This window comes from Lotus japonicus, chromosome 1, assembly GCF_012489685.1.
Source record: "Lotus japonicus ecotype B-129 chromosome 1, LjGifu_v1.2".
Classification (NCBI taxonomy): Eukaryota; Viridiplantae; Streptophyta; class Magnoliopsida; order Fabales; family Fabaceae; genus Lotus; species Lotus japonicus.
The window spans coordinates 98,536,079-98,545,781 of record NC_080041.1 but is presented as its reverse complement, the minus strand read 5'-3'; positions in this window follow the sequence as shown (position 1 = coordinate 98,545,781).

Genomic DNA, 9,703 nt, shown 5'->3' with positions numbered 1-9,703 from the left:
CATTTTTACTTATCTTGTTTACTTTGTGTTCGCTCTCTATTTCGATTAGCCCGCTCAGTGGTTCCATACCGGAACATTGGCGCCCACCGTGGGGCTGAAGGATACTTTCCTAGGCTTCAATTTTCACCGCAATGGTGACTCGATCCGGGGCGAACGGAGAGAGGAATCATGTTCAACAAAATGATGTTCCTCCCGATGTTCTTCAGCGGATCATGGACGATCTCAATGAACTTCGTCAACATAATCAACAGTTACAGAATCAACTTACTGATATCAATCAGACTCAGGGTTTACGAGAGGGCGATCGAAGAATGGCTGAGACGGTGGTGGACTTTCAACCTTTTACAGAGGAAATAGCGAACACTGCCGTCCCAGACAATTTAAAGACATTGAAACTTGACTCTTACTATGGCGATTCAGATCCAAAGGACCATTTAGTGTATTTCAACACGAAAATGGTCATTGTAGGCGCATCAGACGCGTTGAAGTGCAAAATGTTGCCATCAACTTTTAAGAAATCGGCGATGATTTGGTTTACAACTCTACCGTCAAGGTCAATTGTTAATTTCACTGAATTATCTACAAAGTTCTTGTCTCAGTTTTCTACCAGTCGTGCACAAAAAGTAACTCCGGCGACATTATTTAATGTTCGTCAAGGACCAAATGAGACTTTGCAGTCTTACATGGGGCGTTTCAATCAATTATCTGTTCATTTGGAGGATAAAATGCCAGAAATTTGCATTGCAGCTTTTGAATTGGGCTTGAAGCCGGGTGGTTTGAACAGTAATTTGAGTAGAAAACCTGTGGAGACAATGGTGCATTTGCGCGAAAGGGTACAAGGATACATCAGGGAGGAGCAGAGTGATCGGATCAAGAACAACCGCCCGAATGCAGCGGTTCCAGGGCAGAAACAGCAGTTTGAGATGAAGAAGGGAGCGGTTGCAGATCAATATTCGAAGGGATGGACCGAACGTGGCAACGCAGGGTATAACAATCGTAACCGTTATGACGGACGATTTGAGAATCGTTCTAATTTAAAAAATCGTGCTCAACCGTATGGAGTGCGTGGGCCAGGACATTCGATGACGTGGACTCGGAACCAAAATGATCGTGCAGTTCCATTGGCGGTTAATTTGACTGAAGCTTTGCACACGTGTCTGGAGGCGAATGTTATTCGTTTTCCGCGACAGCCAAAGCCGTCAACGGGTTATGTGGATAAGAAGAAGTGGTGTGAGTATCACAGGATTTCAGGACACAATACTGATGACTGTTTTACTTTGAAGAAGGAGATTGATAAATTGATAAAGGCTGGGTATATGAAGCAGCTTGAAGGGCGAAGCAATTCAGATGAAGCAGGAACTTCAACAAGACGAACCGAAGATGGAAAAGAGATTGAGGAAGATGGTCAAGATAGGCAGTCAGATGGAAAAGCAAAGGGGCGAATTCATTCTATTTTTGGTGGATTTCGTGGCGGAGGAATGACTAACTCAGCTCGTAAGAGGTACGTTCATTCTATTAATGCTGTTTACTCTAACGATTGGGGAAGTTGGGCAACCAATCAACCCGATATAACGTTTACTGTGCGAGATTTTGAGGGAGTACAACCTCACGAAGACGATCCAATTGTTGTAATGCTGAGGATTGCGGATTGTGAAATTGAGAGGGTACTTTTGGATCAAGGAAGCTCAGCGGATTTGATTTATGGTGACGCTTTTGAAAAGTTGGGGCTCAGTGAATCTGATTTATTGCCTTATGATGGTTCTTTAGTGGGTTTTTCTGGAGAAAAAGTATTTGTTCGAGGATATGTGGAATTGAAGACTGTTTTTGGAGAAGGGAAGAGTGCGGAGGCATTTGCTATTAAGTTTTTGGTAGTAAAGTGTACTTCACCGTACAATGTACTTATTGGGAGGCCATCACTAAACAGAATGGGGGCGATCATTTCTACAAGACATTTAACGGCGAAGTATCCATTGAGCAAAGGAGGAGTTGGAATTTTAAAGGCTGATCAAATGGTTGCTCGAAAGTGTTATTCAGAAAGCTTCAAGCAGTATGGGCACATGGGTAAGAAGGCAGTGAAAGAGGGGCATCGGGTCTATGAGGTGGATTTAGAACAGTCAGAAATTATTTTGGATCCTCGAGAGGGATGTAGTGAACACAAGATGAAATCAGAAGAGGAAACTAAGGCGATCCAGATTGGGGAGCGAAACTTGAAAGTTGGTGTCAATTTAACTACAAGTCAGGAAAACAGGTTAGTAAAGTTATTATCTGAGAATATGGATTTGTTCGCATGGAGTGCAAGGGATTTACCAGGAATCGATCCGGAATTTATATGTCACAAATTGGCTTTAAATCCCGGGGCGAAACCTATTGTTCAGTTTAAAAGAAAGATGGGCGAAGAAAAGGCAGAGGCTGTGAAGGTGGAAACAAATAAGTTACTGGAAGCTGGATTTATTAGGGAGGTAAAGTATCCAACTTGGTTGGCGAATGTTGTTATGGTGAAGAAGGCTAATGGAAAGTGGCGAATGTGCACGGATTATACAGATTTGAACAAACACTGTCCTAAGGATTCTTATCCTTTACCAAATATTGATAAGCTTGTTGATAGGGCATCAGGGTTCGGAATGCTTAGCCTCATGGATGCATATTCAGGGTATCACCAGATAAGAATGTACCAGCCCGATGAGGAGAAGACAGCTTTTATGACAAATCAGGCGAACTATTGTTATCAGACTATGCCGTTTGGGTTGAAGAATGCGGGAGCAACATATCAAAGGTTGATGGATAAGGTGTTTGACAAGCAGGTGGGGCGGAACATGGAGATTTATGTAGACGACATGGTGGTCAAGTCAGAGGAAATGATGACACATTGTTCTGATCTCGAAGAAGCTTTTGGCGAATTAAGAAAGCATAACATGAGACTTAATCCAGAAAAGTGTTCGTTTGGAATTCAAAGTGGAAAGTTTTTGGGTTTCATGATCACTAGGAGAGAGGAATTGAGGCGAATCCTGATAAGTGCAAGGCGATACTTGATATGCAGAGTCCAGCTTCAGTTAAAGATGTGCAGAAATTAACAGGAAGAATAGCGGCTTTGTCCAGGTTTCTTCCGTGTTCTGGGGAAAAATCAGCACCATTTTTTCAATGCTTAAGGAAGAACAAAACTTTTCATTGGACTGAAGAATGTGAGAAGGCGTTCCAAAGTTTGAAGGATCATTTATCCAGGCCACCAATTTTAGCCAAACCAGTTCCAGGTATTTCATTATCAATGTTTATTTCCATTTCTGATAATGCAGTTAGTTCAGTTTTGTTGCAAGAAAGTAAAGATGATGTGAGGATCATATATTTTGTGAGTCATGCTCTTCAAGGAGCTGAAGTTAGATATCAAAAAATTGAAAAGGCTGCGTTAGCTTTAATCATCTCCGCCAGGAAATTAAGACCTTATTTTCAAGGCTTTCCAATTGTGGTAAAAACAGATTTGCCACTTCGTCAAGTTTTGCAAAAGCCTGATCTGGCTGGAAGAATGGTTTCCTGGGCTGTTGAGTTGTCGGAATTTGAAATCACGTTTGATAAGAAAGGTCTGGTTAAAGCACAGGTATTGGTGGATTTTGTCAATGAAATGTCTTCCTGTGAGAAAAATATGGAAGTTGGTGAATGGAGTTTGTCTGTAGATGGTTCGTCTAACGTCAAGGGCAGTGGAGCTGGAATCATTTTAGAAGGGCCAGGTGGCGTGACAGTTGAGCAGTCACTCAAGTTTGACTTTAAAGCAAGCAATAATCAGGCAGAGTATGAAGCTATAATTGCAGGGCTGAAGTTGGCGATCGAGATGGGAGTCAAGAGCATAATAATTAAAACAGATTCTCAGATAGTTTCCAGACAAATTCAGGGTGAATATCAGGCGAGGGACGCACAGCTGGCTAAGTATTTATTGAAAGCTCAAGGATTGATAAAGCAGATAGGCATAGTGCAGGTCAATTATGTTCCGCGCGAGGAAAATACAAGGGCAGATATTCTATCAAAGTTAGCAAGCACCAAGAAGCCGGGAAACAATAAATCAGTCATCCAGGAAGTTTTAAGCAGCCCAAGAAGATGAGACAATGATGGTGTTAACTTTAGCGGATTCAGATTGGATAGGGCGTATCAAAAAGTGTTTGGAGGCAGAAGGTTCTGATGTGCTGACATTTTCTAAGGATCAAATTCGCGAGGCAAGTCGTTACACATTGTTAGGCGGTCAATTGTACAGAAGAGGGATTGGAATACCTTTATTGAGATGTGTTTCCAAGGATGAGGCGGAAAGAATCATGTTTGAGGTTCACGAAGGTGTGTGCGCAAGTCATGTTGGGGGAAGATCTTTGGCGGCGAAAGTGCTCAGAGCAGGGTTCTATTGGCCAACTTTACGAGGGGATTGTATGGAGTATGTGAAGAAGTGTGGTAAGTGTCAAATTTATGCAGATTTACATAAGGCGCCGCCTGAGACTCTTAGCTCAATAAGTTCATCGTGGCCATTTGCAATGTGGGGAGTAGATATTCTGGGACCGTTCACTCCGGCAGGTTCTCAGATCAGGTTTATTTTGGTTGCGGTAGACTATTTTACTAAGTGGATTGAGGCGGAATCAATGGCGAAAATAACAGCAGAAAAAGTCAAAAAGTTTTATTGGAGAAAGTTGGTTTGCAGATTTGGCGTTCCAGCAACTATCGTCTCAGACAATGGGACACAGTTTACAAGCAGGAGTGTGAAGGATTTTTGTGCAGGAATGGGAATTGAGATGCGTTTCGCCTCAGTTGAGCACCCTCAGACAAATGGACAAGTGGAGTCAGCGAATAAGGTCATTCTCAATGGAATTAGAAAGCGTCTAGGCGAAGCTAAAGGATTATGGGCTGAAGAGTTGATCACAGTCATTTGGGCGTACAATACAACTCCTCAATCGACTACTGGCGAATCGCCTTTTAAGTTGACTTACGGGGTAGATGCAATGATACCAGCAGAATTGCAGGATGTAAATTTCAGGGTGGCAACTTATAATGAAGAGTAGAACGACATGAACAGAGTGGTTGATCTCAATTTGGCAGAGGAAACGCAAGCAGAGGTTCGTTTGAGGCAAGCGATGGTAAAACAGAGGTCGGAAAGGCGATACAATTCTAGAGTGGTTTCGAGGCAAATGAAAGTTGGTGATTTGGTTCTGCGTAGGAAGGCAAAGGGGCCTGATGATTCGAAGTTATCACCTAATTGGGAAGGACCTTACAGGATTCTGCGTGAGCTTGGTCAAGGGGCGTATCATTTGGAGGAGTTATCGGGGCGAAGGGTCCCAAGGGCTTGGAATGCACAGCATCTCCGTTATTATTACAGTTGAAGTGCAGGGTGGTTCGTTCGGTTTGTTTGGTTTTGTACAGTTTGTTTCAGTGTATGTTTGTCCAAGACTATGTTTCGTTGTTTCAGTTTGTGCGTGTTGAAGTCTACGTTTGTTGGTTGTATTGTTTAAGACTATGTTTGTTGTGTAAGACTAAATTTGATGCACTCTTTTCTCTACCCCAGGCGGGAGAGTTTTTAACGAGGCATCAATTATTAATGAATAACAGGTATGCACTCTTTTCTCTACCCCAGGCGGGAGAGTTTTTAACGAGGCATAACCTTTTAAAAAAAAAATGATCAAGGGCGTATCATTTTACTTATTTATTTTACCCATAGCGGAAACTTATCAACTAAGGTCTATCAATTGGGCGACGTCAGACAATTGAGAAAAAAGTAAGTCTCTTAAAACAAGAGCATTCGGCCACGAATTCATAAGCACAGTCTTAAATTGGATTTAAGCTTGTCCAAACTGAGCACAAGTCTCCACGCGAGCATACTAATGAAATCGAATATGTTGACTTTGATTTCCATGAGTAACTATGTCAAAAATGAAAAATTTGACTAAGTTATGTACACAAAGGCCTTATGATTCCAAAGTAGTTGATTAAGTTTAAACTTCACAACATTTGACGAGATTCATTTAAGCATATTTCATTATGTACTGCAAAATGTGGGAATAATGTATTCAACTAAACGACGAAGGCGGATCAAATTTGGTGAAAGGTTAGTAAAAGTTATTCATGTTAAGTTATACTTTGAACTTACTGATTGAAAGGTTAGTAAAGCGCAGTATTATTAATTATATTGATTTGTCTGATTGATCTAGTTGTTATTGGATGAATCCTGTTATTGAGATTGAAGGAATTACTTAATGGTTTCTATGTTAAGTTAAGATGTGATGTCCTCATAGAATAGGAATAGGAACAGAAATATATTAAGTGTTGAAATAATTTAGACAGGAGGCAGAACCATTAGAATTATACAATTTGAGAGTTGATATATAGAAAACACATCATATTAATAGTGCTTGATAAACATTACATAAATACTTAGGATAAACTGTGGAGCTAATTGCTCAACACTTACAGAAATAAAGATAAAACATAGGCAGATTTAACTAACTTAGAAAAAAAAAAAAAGACTAAAGGATAATTCATGTAGAACATATGCTTGAACAGGGGTGGAACTAGTGATTTTCTCCTTCGCCTTCGTTGTTGTTGGCGTTCCCATCCTCTTCATTTTTATCTGCTTCTTCTTCCTCTTCTTCTTCTTCTTCATCACCAGTGTCAGGGCTGATCAATTTGCCATCAACAATCCTTGCATAAGGATCGGAACCGGCAAAGTTGATGGAAACTTGAGGATTTAGGAAAAGAATCTGTTCTTTGGCTTTTGCGAATCCAGCTTCAAATTGGTCAAGGACAGAATTCTTCAGTTCAGAAATTTCTGAATGCAACTTAGAATTTTCATTTTTCAATTCAGCATTGGCGGAATCGAGTTGTGTGATTTCTGCCTGAGATTTCACAAGTTCTTCTTCCTTAGCTTTCTGAGCGGTGTTTAAATCTTCAACATGTTTCTTCAGGCGTTCATTTTCTAGGGCCGAATCTGTGGCTTTTTTCTCATTCACTTTGTTGGCAGAATCCAACAATTTCATTGTGGCTTTCATCTTCAGGATTTCTCTTTCTTTCTCTTCAAGTTGTTTGGCGAATTAATCCCGTCAAAACCAGCGGTCTCCAGGTCGACCATTTTTGAAATAGCCGCGATTTCCAGTCCTTTTGTCATGATGGCTTGACAAGCATCCTTTAGTCCAATCCTTTTGATCTTCTCCTGATCCGCCTTGAACACCAAATTGGTTTCCACCAATGCGTTGAAGTCAATCTTTGAATCCCATAGCGAAGTTACCTCTTCAGAGGTAAGTTCTTCGAATTCCTTCAGCACGCTTTTCCATGTCGGAGGCGGAGCGCTTGAAGACCCACCTTGATGCACCAAACGTTGAGGGTTATTCTTCACCATAAATTTTTCCATTGAAGGTTGCGATGCGTCCTTCCCTTTGTTTGGTTCAGGAGTGTCATTCCTCTTCTTTTTCTTTTGAGGACGATTAGATTCCGTGCCTGAGTGACTAGCATCGGCATCAAGTAGAGTCTTCGCCGGGTTCCTTTTTTCTCTTGCAGCCTGTTGTTCACGGCGGAATCGTAGGATATCATCATCAGAAAGGCGAGTCATTTTCGCTGAAACAGAAAAGAAAAGTTAGACACAGCAAACATTTGAAATACGAAGATACTGAAATTCAAGAGTCTTACCCACATATTCACCCAATCTGTTTTCATAATGGGCATCTAGAAATTCGGTGAGATTCAAGCCAATGCTAGATAGAAAGGTGCAATCCACCATTTCTTCAGGGGTGAGGGAATCATCAGGAAGTTTGATGATAGCCTCATAACGGGCGGTCCAGTAGAAAGGGAACTTTGGGCTTCCATCATTGAAATAAAATACATCCTTGCACTTTTCTGTTTCGTTTAGCCTAAAGAATCTCCCTTTAAACTGTTTGTAGTGGCTTCTAAATAAGGTAAATAGGCCTTTTCCCCTAGCGGCGGCTAGAGAAAGATATTCGCCTTTTATGCTTCTACCACTAGTTTCAAAGAAGTAAAAAAACTTACTGCTAGTGGGTTCGATACCTAACACTTGACACAAAAGTTCGAACGCCCTCAGGTATGCCCAGCTATTACAATGGAGTTGTGTTGGGGCAACATTCAGTAGGGTTAAAACGGAGCAAGTGAAATCTGACAGAGGGAGTTTATATTTTAGGTCAGTAAAAATGTTTTCAAAGAAATAGGTGTGATTTTTGCCGTTAGGGTCAGGAGCCCCAAAACAACAAGGTTCGGTAGGTAAACAGGGGACTATGTCAAGGTACACATCTTGGCCATCAGAACGAAAAGTGTTTTCAGTAATTAAGTCCATTACAGTTTTAACATTGCAGAATTTAGTGAACCTAGTTTTAACTTTACTAGTGACCCATGTATCGACTGCAATGGAAGAAGTTTTAGAAGCTTTAGAGACTTTACGGGTGCGTTTTGCATCCATTTTGAAAAGAATTCCTGAAATTGTAAAGGATTCAGGAGTTATGACATGTAGTGGGGTAAAATTGGAGTTGCAGTTGTGAAGGAGATTAGTTTTTAAGAATGATTTCAGTAAAACAAGAAGATGAAGAGGGAAAGATTTTACATGAAAGGTTTAGTGTAGAATAATGAAAAAATTGTAAAAGCAGGTTGAGTGAGAAGTGCTTACCAGGGAAAGGATCTGATGAACTTGGCTAATTTGGGGGAGTTTTGGCAATGTTGGAGAACACTCGCAGGTCAATGCAGGAAACTCTACGAGTACACGAGGTTTGAAAAACTTTTGAAAGAGAAGAGTGAAGTAATTTGTGGTAAAAATGACTGCTATATATAGAGAAACGGCGGAAGGTGAAGAGATGAGTTAGAAAGGTATGGTTAAAGGCACTTAAGGTAAATGGTGAGCAAACGCGTGGTTTGTGTGAATCCACGCGTTCATTCAAGCCACACATTCAAACTCATTAAGGCGGTGAATCAGCGCGCCATTAAGAGACGACGTTTGGCAAAAAGGTAGCGATTGAATGAAGAGTGACGTCAGTTGGCAGGTGAATGTGTCGTTTCGAGGGAGTCGAGTCTTTTCTGAGAAGGGCTGCTCCATGAGTGGATTTTAAATGCATTTCTTAATTAATGTGAGTAGCATAGCTTAGGTAGGCCTTATGCATTACAAGTTTCAAGATATCTGTGTTATATTTGTGATGATTGCAACAGGTACAAAATATGGAAAGAGATTTGATTTGTGCATAGTGATTGAAGTGATGGGTGAAGTGTCATTTAGACTTCATACGCCACACAGACCGATTTAACTTTATAATGATTAGCTTAATATTGTTTACATTATGGTTAGCCTTATTTTGTTGGAAGCCTGTGCGCTCATGAATTTATTCACATTGTATATGGGCGAACCAGACGTTGTGGGCCTAAATAAGACACTATCGTTTTAGTTCTAAAACATCAGTGTCTTGTGGGCCTGTGGACTGATATAGGCGAACCGGGTCATTTATTTTGGGCTTATCACTATCATGTAACAAATGGGCCGGGCAACCCATGGTCCAGCTGGACCAAAACCCAAGTTATAAATAGAAGAGGACCGCCCAAGCGGCAGGGATCCTATCATTTTTACGCATTTTTACTTATCTTGTTTACTTTGTGTTCGCTCTCTATTTCGATTAGCCCGCTCAGTGGTTCCATACCGGAACATTGAGCAATCTCCAAGACTTTCTCTGCAATATTCTTTTGGCTGTCTGTCCCTAAA